Genomic DNA, 13,545 nt, shown 5'->3' with positions numbered 1-13,545 from the left:
GGACTCAGTCCCAAAACTTTGGGCTTCAGGAGCTGCAGGGGACCATTCCCGGGGTCTGATCTTGTAGTCTTCGGGGCGGGGGTATCCCACTTTATTCACCCTACCGCAAAATCGCCTAGTGCGATACTTAGCACCCGATAAGCAATGGTTTGTCCAAAGGATTTCGTGTATCAGCCTTTTACCCTGTTAGAGGACCATTCCCCTATCAGCACGTTATGCATCCTCTGCCAGCTCGGCTCATCTCCGATCTCCAGAGTTAGAAAAGCAGGAGAGAGCATCGGCCCGGAGTACCCTGAGAGTGGAGCTCTGCCGGGGGGCGGGGGGGGCCGGGGGAGGGAGGGAGGGCGGAGAAGGCGGCGGGCCGAGCGAACACCCCCACCTCAGCTCCCTCCCCCCGCAGCAATCGCCCAGCCCCCGCCCTCTCTCTCCATCCCGGACCACCGCCCGGGAGGCGGGAGAGCGGCGCCCGCGCCGCCGAGGCTGGCTCCGGCGGTCACGTTCGTCCCCTGCAGCTTTTGCAGTCCCCTCCTCCCTCCTCCCCGGCCCGGGTCTGGAGGCGATTCCTCTCTAGCGACTGAGCCGAGCGTTTCTGGGCGAGCGGCGCTTCGCCCCCTCCCGGCTTTGTCTCCTCCTCCGGCGAGGCTCCGGGCCCGGAGCAGGGTCTGCAGCGGCCGCCGCAGCGGCGAGAGCCCAGCGGTGCCTCCCGGCGCGGCCGCCCGGGGCCGCACCCTCTCTCGGCGGAGGCGCCGGAGGACAGCGGCCCAGCCACGCACCGCTCGCGTCCCGCGCACCAACGCCGCAGCCGCCGCGGGAGAACCAGCCCACCCGGCCGGCCGGGTCCGAGGCCAGCAGCCCCGCTGGCAGTCGGGTGGGGACGGCGGCTGCTACGGGTCTGGCAGTGCTCCCCGCGCTGCGAGGATGGAGCAGCCACCCCGGCCGCGGACCGGCACAAGGTAAGGTGCAGCCGCCTGTTGCTTTTCGCAAAGCGCGGCATCGTCCTCTCGGCCCGGGCGCCTAGGCCATCCCTCCCGGCACCGGTAGAGGACAACTATCACCCCATTTCTGAGCCTTGTCCAACCCCCGCCCCCTCCCGGTTCCCTGGCGCAGATCCTTGGAGAGATTCCCTCCTGGCGAGTTGGGGGCGGGGGTGGGTGGTCTACCCTCTTTGCTCGCGTGCCGCTGGCTGCAGTGCAACAGTCTGCAAACTTTTGTGCCCCCTCCCTGCGTGCTGCTCAGCCAGTGCGGTGCAAGTTGCGTGTCCAGTTCTCGCTTGCGCCCTTCCCCCACTCCTCTCCCCACCCCAACCCCGAACCTCCCCTCGCCCTAGGCATCTGCCTGTTTCTCCGTGCGTTCTTGCCAGCCGACTTTTCGCTCCCTGCAGCTCCCTGCAGCTCCCGCTAGAGAGGCGAGGGTTTGGGACCCAGCGGGGCTGATCCTGCCTGTAGGGGTTGAGTGGGAGAGGAGATGGAGAGGTAGTATAGGTGGGACGTGGGGGAAGGCTGCCCCCGCCCCTGGGGCTCCGTCCGGCGCGGCGGGAGTCGGCCCGCTCTTCCTTTTGCCACCTCCAGCTCGGGAATGAACCCCCTGGAGTGGCTCGAGGCTGTGCGCCGTGGGAAGGCAAGTGCAGCTGCGGGTGGGTGAAGTAAGTGGTTAGGGGAGGAACAGGGTGCTGGTGAGGCGGGGGGAGGAAGCTGAGGATGGGTACGGATCTGGTTGAGGGTGGGACCAAAAGACTCTGCCAAAGGGGGCGAGGGGCCGGCCCCGGGCCGCCTTCAGACGTGGAGGAAAAGGAATTTGAGCCTGTGGGGGGGGGGGGGGGCGGGTGCGTACAGACAGATGGCGGAGGGGTTGATACCTGAGAAACCCAGAGGGGCGGACCCGAGCCCTGGAATGCCGGGCCCCGGCGGCCTTGGGAAGGCAGGCTTCTGGGTGCCTGGGATGGGGCGACCTTTCTCCCCGGGAGAAACAGACCTCCCGATTCTGTGTACGTTGGCATCTTGGGCGGTGACTGAGTGGTCAGATCAGGGACCAGGGGAGCTTTTCCCTGCTCGAAGAGGACCCCCGTGTCCCCTCCTTTCTCCGACACCGGCTTCCACACCCTTCCACTTCCCACGCCCACCCTCCCTGCCCCGCGCCGGGGAGTTAGGGATGTTTCCACGGCCGCAGGGTGGGAAGGGGATTCCGGTACTCCGGCGGCAGTCTTGGGTGGTGGGTTGGGGAGAGTCTCAGCGCCTGGCGAGTAGACCTCGGTCCCAACTGGTTGGAGGACAGCGCAGGGGGCGGAGGCTGCAGTGGGAGCCCCCGCCCCCCCTCCCGCCCCTCCCCACCTCGCACCTGGGCGGAGCGAGGGACCCGGGGAGCCCCAGACGCCCGGGAGGCTCGGTATCGCGGCACGGGAGGGCGTGCGGCGAAACGCAGGGCGCTGGGCTAAGGAGTGTGGGCATCGGGTGAGGGGAGGCCTGGCTCCCAGACCCGGGGCCTCAGGCAGAGGTGCGTCTGCCCAGCTCTCAGCCCCCCAGGTAGATCCTCTGGTTGTTGTAGACGCTTTGGCGGATGCGGAAAGGCGAGGCGCTTTCCTCCTTTGCACCCCAGCAATCTAGAAGGGGGCCTAGACTGCTGTGGCGAGGCAAGGGCAGTCCCTGGGATCCACTGATGCTGGCGGGGAGCACCCCGGGCTGTCAAAGGCCTGGAAGCATCTCATTTAACCTTTCTCTCTCTGAGGAGGTGCACGCCCCTCTCAAAGTGGCGCCTTGGGCTGAGAATCCAATTCCCGGCTGGTTCCTCCTGGCTCCGTAGGAGGCGAATTTGGAGGTTGCGTAGGTCAGGAGCCCCGTAAATCCCTCTGGTCCTTCCTGTGCAGCTCTCCCACGTGCAGGCTTTGAGGGGCACCACCGGCTCTGCGGTTGCCCTGCGGACATCTTCTGCTCTCCGGACCCGAGCTGGGAGAAAGCAGAGCTCAGCGCAGTCCCCTTTTCTGGGCCCTACGCCCTGGCCAGACCCTTCCGGAAGAGACGTCGACTGGCCAGGGCTCCGGAGGAATCCTGAGTTCGGTCACTCCCATCCGGGCCCCCCCTGCAGCCGCGAGCTCCCTGTCTCCCTACAGCAAGCTCCAGAGTCCCAGGCAGCGGACAGGGGATGCCCTCGGAACAGGCTGGGGTGCACCTGCTGAGCGCAAACTCCACACCCTCCCAGGCCAGGCGTCGAGGGGGATAGAGCGTTGGCCTCCTCCGAATTCCCTGGATAACTGAGGTAGGATCCCAGAATTAAGTTCCTCACTCGGCACCACTGAACTTTGGACACCCCAGGACCTGGTTCTTTCTGGGTGCTTGTCGCCTGGTTTTGTGCTTGGGCCACTTGCTTTGCCTGTAGAAACAGATTGGAATGTGTCCCTTGGCAACTCTTGAAGGAAGACTTAAAATCCACACCAAGGTGTTTTTTTTTTTTTTTTTTTTTTTTTCAGATTGCTGAGCTATTCTGGGGAGACAGGTAGTAATAATAACCACCAGCATTTGCATTTACTCTGTGCCAGGCTCTAAAGATTTCATTCATGGGCACTAATCCTCACAACAGCCCTGGAAGGTAGTTATTACTCCCGTTTTATTGGTGGGGAAACTAAGCCATGGAGAAATTAATTTCTTTGCTCATTGGCACCCAGCCAGTAACTGGTGGGAATGGTTAGGCTTGTGGGTAGAGAACACTGGTGTGTCCCCTTCTTTGAACCCCATTTGGTACCAAAGAACCTTTGTCCCAGGGAAGCATGGGTGAGGCCCCCCGTTTTCCACTCAAGCCCCAGGCCATGCTGGCAGTGCCATCCTTGCACTGGAGGCCCCTGTAGCTGTGACCCTGGGGAGACGGATGGTGCATATCCCCCCTCAGAGCCCCATGGGGCGCACCTCCAGAGGATGGGATCCTGGCACCGGAAGCAGATTTAGGGAATTGGCTGCTGGCACTGGATTTCTTTTCTGAATCTTTTGGAGGACATTCCCTTTGTAAACGTGAGGAGAAATGGAAGGGGGATCCGAATGTGAGCAGGGCTCTGCTCTAGGGACACACACTGTAGACACAGTATTCTGCAAATGAGTCCCTTTCTAGTGACTGAATCACAGAACATTAGAGTCGGCTCAGATATCACCCTTCCCAGTCCAGAAGCCGGGAGGGGCCTTCTTGATGTGGTCAAGGCCACACAGTGTGTTTCTGGTACCACTAGTACTAGACCCACTGTCTTCTGACCCATGGTCAAAATAAGCTCTGTTTATGCATGTATAGATTAGGTTCACTGGGGCTGTTTTTCAGCATCTTAGAATTAATTCATGAAAATTTAATTGGGGAAACGCTTGTTTATTTAAAAAGTAGACCATTTTGCTGATTTCTCATAAATGCCTCCATCTGCATAACCAGAAAAAGCCGCTGTCCTATAGTGGATAAACCACCACAAACGTGTGTCTTTTGCCAAACATTGCAGTATGCTACTGATAAGCCTTCCAATAAAAAATTTAACTAACCATGCAACCCTTTAGATGATTCTAAATAAAATTTAATGGATTCTCAACCATTTTAGTCAAGTCCTTCTGTCAAGTTGAGTGGCTCTGTCCTGCCCCAAACCCAATTATTTGTGAAAATAAGAAAATGTTGGGGCTTCCCTGGTGGCGCAGTGCTTGAGAGTCCGCCTGCCGATGCAGGGGACACGGGTTTGTGCCCCGGTCCGGGACGATCCCCCGTGCTGCGGAGCGGCTGGGCCCGTGAGCCATGGCCGCTGAGCCTGTGCGTCCGGAGCCTGTGCTCTGCAACGGGAGAGGCCACAGCAGTGAGAGGTCCGCGTACCACCAAAAAAAAAAAAAAAAAAAAAAAAAGAAAATGTTGGACCTCAGAGGGAAAAATCCTTTTGCATGCAATGAGATGATTTGGTGTTATTTCTTCGGGATTTCTGACCACTGGGTTAAACTTTAGGCCGATGTCAATTTGAGGCAAAATCACATCTTTCTAGTGGACATACTTGAGGCTCAGAAAGGGGAAAATAATTCTTTGTCCCTTTCTCACTCCCTGAGTCCCTTTAACAAAGGGGACTTTCTCTAGCAGTTTAGGGATTCCATATGCCCCTAGGCATTCTTGTAGGACAGAATTCTGATTTCTAAGAGCATCCTATGTCTTTTCTCTGTACCTACAATACTAGGATGTTCTCCCCCTGGAGCTGAACCAACAAAAAGTCAGTAAACAGAGAGGGGAATTGGGAAAGCCTGTTTCTCAGAGTCACATTGTGTATGTGTGTTTGGGGGGTGGGTGGTAGCTAAGAGTTACAGGCGGAGGGTGGAAATTTGGTGCCTTTTATGTCACCTGAAGTAAGATTTCCATCCCTGATGCTGTGCTAAACGAGGACAGAGGCCCTCGGGCAGTGATGAGTAGGTTTGGGGTGAAGTGGAAGAGGTGAGGATGAGTGGTATGGAAAGGAGGCTTGGCTGATGAAGGGCCTTGGGGTGGCAGAGATGACCCCGGAGAGACTGCACTGAGAGATGCTGTCCTTCCCCCACTTCCCCTCCTACCCACCTCCTCAGTCCGCCATCTCTGTTGGGTTGACTGATCTGAATCCCAGCGTCCTCAGTTATCTCAGGGGAATCATTCACTTTCTAGAGAATTCATTAGAAACGCATATTGTTTTTCTGTAAGGAGGGGTAAATATGCACAGATGCCCCAGTCCTCAGGGAGAGCCCTGAACCTCAGATCATCCCAGAAGGGATACTGCTTTAGTTGGATTACTGCAGTGTTAGAGAATAAAAGATGTGGCATTGAAATCAGGTGTGACAACGTCCCAGAGAAATGGTTTCTTTTTTGGGAACCTCAGGAAGAAGAATTCTTTTGCACCTGGGCAGACATCCTGGTTTCCAATTCCTAGCTTTTCAGGGGTGTCAGGGAGTTAGCTGTATCCTTATCCCATGTGTGTGGTCTATACCCCCTCTACTTACTTAACTCATTCCTGTGTGGCCCACATAACACCTCTAATGGGGCAATTGGTTGGGGGTGTATTTATCTTAAATCATATAAACACAAGTTTGTTGACAGAATAACAATTATTATTAAGCAACAGGCTCCGGGAAAAGGTTATTAAAAAAAAGAAACCTTTTTATTCAGAACACAATGAATAAATATTTGTATGCAATATACAGTAAGAAGTATTGATAAGATTTTTGGTTTTGGTGAGATACTTAAAAATAAAAGAGAATCAAGAACCAGAGCATCTGAACTTGAGCAATTTTTAATAACAAGAGAAGCCAAATAATAAGGATCTGTGGAATTTGAAGAGGACAGCAGGGGGAAGAAAAGAAAAAGAAAACATAAGCAAGTAGAACCTGAGAAGCTATTCCCTCATGGATTTTATTTTAAATAAAAACATAATATCTTAATCTGTGTTTAGATTTGAATAATCCATAGGATTAATAGCGTTAGTATTTTATCTTCAGATTGTGGCTTCCACGAGCTTTATTCTACAAGTGACTGGGAACCATGATGGCAGCCCTTGTTCCTGCCATACTAGTATCTACCTACCTGTGCTTTGTAAAAACCTGGTGAATTAATACATCACAACATGACATATGAAATGACCATTTGATATAAGAATGCAGTCTGCAACCTTCTCAAGAGCTGACAGGCCTGGAACATATTTTCCCAAAGTGAATAAGCTAAGAGTAAGGGCTATATAATTCATTAAAAAAAAAAAAAAGAAAAAAAAAAGAATACATATTGAAAAAGAACCACCGGGATAAAAACAAGATTTTTCTCTTTCAGAGGATAAATTAACAGATAAGTTTATAAAATTTATGGTTTCAATTTCTCCTAAGCTCTCTGAGATGCTTTTTATATTAATACTTGCCCAGTGATAGTTTTTGAAAAAGGATTTAAGACACTTTTTGAAAAAGGATTTATGCCTTTTTAAAAATTTTATTTTATTTATTTATTTTTGGCTGTGCTGCGTCTTCGTTTCTGCGCGCGGGCTTTCTCTAGTTGCGGTGAGCGGGGGCTACTCTTCGTTGCGATGCACGGGCTTCTCATTGCGGTGGCTTCTCTTGTTGCGGAGCACGGGCTCTAGGCACGCGGGCTTCAGTAGTCGTGGCACGTGGGCTCAGTAGTTGTGGCTCACGGGTTCTAGAGTGCAGGCTCAGTAGTTGTGGAGCATGGGCTTAGTTGCTCTGCATCACGTGGGATCTTCCTGGACCAGGGATGGAATCCATGTCCCCTGCATTAGCAGGCAGATTCTTAACCACTGTGCCACCAGCGAAAGCCGTGTGCCTTTTATTAGAAGTAAAATGGAAAACAAATATAAAAAATAAAATATTGTGAGTCATTCTCAAGCATGGAATAATACAAATTTAGATTGGTTTCCTTCTTTCTTTCTTCTTCTTCCTCTTTTTTTTTCTTTTTAGGTCACTGATAGAATTTTCATTCTGCATGTAAGTAATCAGTACCTTGCTGGCAGAGACAGCTGGACAAATATTTCCCCTGGTAGTAGCTGGAAGAGGGCACAGGGCACTTGTATATTTGTCCAGAACTAAAGCGCAAAGGTCCTGGCTTCCCCTCTAGTTTTTTAACCTCAGTTCTGGTCTAGCAAAGCAGTCCTTGCATAGGCCTGCATACAACGGGCTCACCCTGGTAGCAGTGACTAAGCAGTATCCCTTCCTTGGCTACACTGGGAATTTATGCTCTGAGAAGAATCCTGGTCCAGCTTGCTGACCTTCCCTAGACATCTGGTCGTGAGCAATTACCAAGCAGGAACGTTTCCCATCCTTTCTACAGATTATATTTAAGCTTGGGTTGGCAAAGTCACGCCATCTCCTGCCATGGAGTGTTTTGTAGTCATTTATTTGGGTGGTCGGTCTGTGTTTTAGTTGCTTCTCGAAAACACTTCCTACCAACAAAATGAATACCCTTCCCCAACGAAAGGTATAATGTAGACTCTTGGTGCTCAAAGCATCTTCTACAAAACTCATGAGAGAGGGATGGCTGAGAGCCAGCCAGGTCAGGAGGCCCAGGAGAGAGGCCACAGAGAAGCAGTGGAGGTGGGGGGGGGGGTAGGAGAGAAAGGGGGTAGGAGGGGCAAGCATCAGGGGAAACGGGCCACCCGAAGGAAGGAGGCCCAACAGTTAATACAGGAAGACTGAGAGATACTTGGTAAAAAGCCAAATCCAAAGGATAAGGAAAAAAGGCATAAAAATAAGAGAAGATGAAGAAAGCTAATGGGTGTGATAAGGGCCTGAAGAAGAGGTGTACAAGTTATTGATAACGCACCTAAATAATTCCTCAAGGTCTAGACCAACCCAAAGGCAAGCTGAGACCTCAGCCAGAGGGCAGGCTGTCTTTCCCACACTCCCTGTCCTTGGTAAATGTGGCTTCTCCATCACCAGGCCAAGGGCTCTGAATCTTATTTATGCCATGGTGCCCTTTGGCAGTCTGACACATTTAGGGACCCTAGAATGATGTGTTTAGATATATAAATGGCAGTACATAAGATGATAACGCGAGCCGTGTAAACCATTGTGACCTACTAGTGTGCGCACAGCAAGATCTGACGGTGGACCAGTGACTGCAGACCTGCACCGTGATAGGAAAACATCCCGCCTGTATGTTTGGGTGGCAACATCGCCGGTCCCGGTACTGTGCTCAAGGCTTGTGGCCTGCATTTACAATAGAGTGAAACGCCAAATTGTAGTTCCACATTGGTAAACAAATTCATGACTTTTGTCCCATTCGGGTTCCTGGATTGCTTGAATCCTCTTGATAGATGCCTTGGAGGTCTGCGACTGGGGTGACCATATCATTCATGACCGGGATACTTTTGAGAGTAAAAGGGAGTATAGTTGTTCCTCTAAGAAGTGGGTGTGAATTGGGATGGGCCTGGGCAAATTGTAGCACAGGGGCCCTCAGCGGTGGTGACCTCCTTGGGGTCTGTCTTCCCAGATGAGTTTTCACTTCTCTGGCCCAAGGAATTGGCATTATCCGCCCTATTCCTAGGGGTCACCCTTGTAGATTCTGATGGGCATTGGGAAGTGGAGAACAACTCTGGGTGAAAGAAGCCACGTGTCAGGGCCACAGCCGGGCGATGGGATGCCTTTGTGAGAACTGGAAAATGGGCTTCCTTTGGAGCAGCTGCGGCTTCTGGCTCCTGGCTGGGTGAACACTGGCCTGCATTTCATTTCCCACTGGCTGTCTTGGCCGCATGTCCTGAAGCCTCGGCCAATTTCTCCTGAAGTGAGGTTGAATTATTAGACTACAGTGCATTTCAGCCCCCAGTTTCAACTTCTCCCAACAGTTTTTTTTTTTTTTTCAAAGCAGAGCTGCCACAGTGGCTTTTCAAGTTTCACTTCCTGTCCCTACCCACTTCTTACTCATCAGGAAGTGGCGTCAGTGTGGGCAGGTGGATGGAGACCCATGGGAAGAGGCCAGGATCTGGAGAATTCTTAAACTGGATCATAAGGCCTCGAGTGACGGAGACGGACCGAGGTCACCGAGTGGTCCCTAAGCACGTGGTTCGTGTTGTCCTGTGCTGGGGGAAGATGACAGCAGGTCCCTGAGCCTGGGGATCGCCGTGCGTCTGTCTGTACCGACTGGTGAAATGGAACCTGCTTAGTAGAAAAAAGGTCTCTTCTAAGAAAGCCTTTGACTCTGCAGGGGGGATGCAGCATCTCAGGAACCTTGTCTTTATGTGCATGTAGAGTATTTGGTCAGGAGCCGGGCAACCAGCTTTGGCCGTAACCAGCTTGGTGGTGATGGGCTGGTTAGGATGACTGCTCTCTGCTCCCTTTCCTCAGACAGAGGACGCTTGCAAGCCAGATGGTTTCTAAAGCCCCTTCCAGTGCGGTGGTCTGCAAGGGCATTTTAAAATTTGTACTCCATTCTCTGGCCTTCCTCTTTAAGCGGGTCCAGGCTCACTTTCTTGCTTAGAGCTTCCAGACCTTACGTACCACAGATCCAACAATGACAGATGGAGACACTCTGCCATCCTTAGGGTCGGTCTGTGACTAGAGTGAGGGGATGGGGGTGGGAAGAGTAGCTGGGAGGCAAAGGGATAGAGTAGGAAAGCAGTGGACCAACTGATAACTTTGCAACAATAATAATCGCTCAGGAGAGATGGAGGGAAGATGAGTTCCTAAAATTTTGACTGCGTGTTCATCTGTGTCTAACTCTTTATAACCATGTAATCATGTCAGTCCCTGCTAAACACTTTTCAATTCCTCCTGGTCGTCTCCAGGAGGATTACATCCTTACGATGGTTTAATAGGTCCTTCGTCACCTGGTCCTGCCTGTCGCTCCATCTATCATTTTCCTGGGCACACCTATGCCCTGGTGTGTTCGAGCTGGTGTGTTAGTACTAGTTAGTAGTGACAAGGCTTCTCACTTCTTCTCTGAAACTCTGCCCTTGGTGATGCCACACGGCAGCCTGAAATCAGCTACGGCAGGGGCATCTACACCACAGAATCTGACAGGCATTATAAAGCAGTGCTGTTTTCCCAGAGAGTCTCTTGTTAAAACTTGACTAGCACACACCACTACCCCTGCCTCGCCCAAAGACTTGCACTTCTTGCCACAAAAGCTTCTCTTTCCCCTTTCTCCATCTGCTCTTCCGGACTGCTGACAGCTCATCTGTCTTTCTTTCCTTCTCTCTTGCTTTCCCTTCTTCTTCTTCCCCTCCCTCCCCTCCTTCTAAGTGTCCATCCACCTTCTCATACAGAGGCCGCCAGACTCTGTTCTCATCCCTCTTCTGCCACTTCACAGTTGAGTTGAGTGAATCTGGCAGAATTTCCTAACTTTTAATGTGCCTCAGTTTTCTCTACGTAAAATGGGTAGACTCATTGGTCGTTGTGAGGCTTAAATGAGTTAATACGTATAAGGTACTGTGAATAGTACGTGATAAGTACCATTTAAAGGTCTTTGTTTCTAGTATTGATCGCAGCATTATGGATCGCTTGCTATGTACCTGGCACTGAATATTGCACATAGGAAGAGAGGTTCAACAAAACAAGCACAAGACAAGGTTTAAGAGCCTTGAGCAAAGCCTTCTTCCAGGCGTATCAGAATGGACTTCATGGAGCCAGCGGCACTGAAACTGAATCCTGAAAGACTGATGGCAAAACCCCACCAAACTGGCAAGACAGACAGAGGCATCTCAGAAGGAGCAGTGTTACACGAGCACCTGCACACAAGAGGGAACAGCATGGTCTGTTAAGTCTCTGTGTAGCTGAGCGTGAGAGCATGGAGGGAGAGGGGCTCTGATCGTATCTGGGTTATGGTAACACCCACCGGGAAGTCAGCTGCGGTCTCCTCTTATTTCTGCCTTTCTGTTGCCTGCAGCAGTGCGGGTCTGAGCTTGGGATTTGCCAAAAAAATGTCAGACGTCCAGATTTCTATGCGGTAATGGTAATGGTTAATGGTAGAACACATTCAATCAAAAAATAAACAAAATTAACAAAACAGAGCCTACCCAGAGGCTATATCCAGTCTCCTCTGGGAGAATGGGATTCTAGGTCCGCAGGCTGTGCCACGATTAGGTCTGCAGTTGAATACCTGACTTCGAATGTGGTTCTGCTGGGCGCTGTGTGGCCCACAGGCGAGAGTGCCTCAAGGTCTCAGAGCCCTGGTTTTCTGCCAAACGGCCTCGCCACAAAGCACCTTTTGGCTTATGGAGATAAAAGCCATTGCAAAGAACCTGACACGTGTTAGAATTTTTCCCAGAACCCACAGACTGTGGCAGAGATGTCCACTCAGTAGAGCGCAAGCCTGATCTCAGTCACCCAAAGATACCCGGATAGCCTTACCTGCCTTTTTAATTTTAACAATAGATGGGGGAAGAGAAATGTAGGAGTATTTTTTTTCCCCTTCATTCTGTTAAAAACATCACAAGGAGCTTGACATTCCATTTTGGAAGGCTGGATGTCACAGATCCAGCCGAGAGCGATTGATTGTTTCTGCTTGGATTTAAGATCCTGGGGAAAAGGTGCACTCAACTTCTATGCGGTGTGTGTTGATTGTTCCTTCGAGGCGGGGGAGGTTCCCTGAGAAGCAGTCAGCCGCGCTAGGTGTTAGTCGGGGTCCTGTCAAGATCTGCACTTACGTTTGTGAAACTTCCCGTCTTTTTAAAAATTTTTATTTATTTATTTATGGCTGTGTTGGTCTTCGTTTCTGTGCGAGGGCTTTCTCTAGCTGTGGCAAGCGGGGGCCACTCTTCATCGCGGTGCCTGGGCCTCACTGTCGCGGGCCTCTCTTGTTGCGGAGCACAGGCTCCAGACGCGCAGGCTCAGTAGTTGTGGCGCATGGGCTTAGCTGTAGTTGTGGCACACGGGCTTAGCTGCTCTGTGGCATGTGGGATCTTCCCGGACCAGGGCTCGAACCCGTGTTCCCTGCATTGGCAGGCAGATTCTTAACCACTGCGCCACCAGGGAAGCCCGAAATTTCCCCTCTTTTGAGTACTTTCCATTCCAGGCTGGCTTTGATCGAGCAGGTTTTAAGAAAAATGATCAAACCTTAGAAGAGTGGAATTATTTCTAGTTGAGGGAGCTTGGTGGATGCCGGCTTCCGTGAAGTAGAGAGGTGGCTAGGCCACCAGCCTGCTTCATCAGGCCTCATGAAAAGCACTCTGTAATTGCAGCTTCGTGATTATAATACATTGAATCCTGGTGTTATTCTGATTTTGCGTTATCTGTATTTGTTTCCTTGTATTGTCTGATTGAACTTGATCATGAGAAGCTTTGGAGTTGCAGGCAGGCCTTGGAGTAAGGACACCTGACTTACAAAAGCACATCAGAGGGCTTCCAAGCCCTAAGCCCCCCTGGGCCCTCAGGACTGAGGTGTCTGGTGCTGCTGTAGCTCTCACCCCCTGTTGGTGTCTGGGGTCCTGTCCCATACCAACCACTTCAGGAACCAAACCCCAGAGAAACCAAGGTCCTACTCTTCTGAGGTGGATTTGAAACACTTAAGTTTATTGAGTTAATATTATGGGTCAAATAGCACATTTGCTGTGACGGAGGTGTTGGAGGCCTAACCCCTAACGTGATGGTGTTTAGAGGTGGGGCCTTTGGGAGGTGATTAGGTTTGGGTGAGGTCAGGAGGGTAGGGCCAGACAGCACCCGAGAGCTTGCTTCCTGTTTTCCAGGCACACACACCCAGGAAAGACCACCTCAGGATACAGCAAGAGCATGGCCTTCTGTAACCCAAGGAGAGGGCCCTCATCAGACCCTGACCATGCTGGCACCTTGATATTGGACTCCAGTCACTAGAACTGAGAGAAATAAATTTCTGCTGCACCCGGTCTATGGAATTTATAACAAAATTAACAGGCAGCCCGAGATGACTAATATAGGAGGTTACTATAATTTAGCCTGGCACCTAGCCACCTTGTGAAACGGCAAAGATGGGCCTTTTTTATACCGTGGTATCTGATGCTTACCACCAGCCTGGCACTTAGTAGGCACTCAGTAACTTCCTGTTGAATGAAAGAATGAGTGAACACCAATGAATGGAGTGGGAAACGTCCAATTTATAAACAAGCATTTAGAAAACAGTTAA

At 51.6% G+C, this 13,545-nt stretch overlaps 1 protein-coding gene across 1 annotated transcript in view; it reads left to right on the top strand.

Annotated features, from left to right (window-relative positions):
• The first annotated feature begins 718 nt into the window (after positions 1–718).
• LRRC3B (leucine rich repeat containing 3B) overlaps positions 719–13,545 on the top strand; it is an 86,401-nt gene continuing 73,574 nt past the window's right edge. Inside the window, exon 1 of the mRNA XM_032631082.1 lies at positions 719–953. The gene's annotated coding sequence lies outside the window, so the exon portion shown is untranslated. The remainder of the gene's footprint in view (positions 954–13,545) is intronic.

The sequence above is a fragment of the Phocoena sinus genome, chromosome 4 (genome assembly GCF_008692025.1).
Source record: "Phocoena sinus isolate mPhoSin1 chromosome 4, mPhoSin1.pri, whole genome shotgun sequence".
In the NCBI taxonomy this organism is placed as follows: Eukaryota; Metazoa; Chordata; class Mammalia; order Artiodactyla; family Phocoenidae; genus Phocoena; species Phocoena sinus.
Note: the sequence above shows the minus strand (reverse complement) of the source record. Positions and strands in the feature narration are given on the sequence as shown.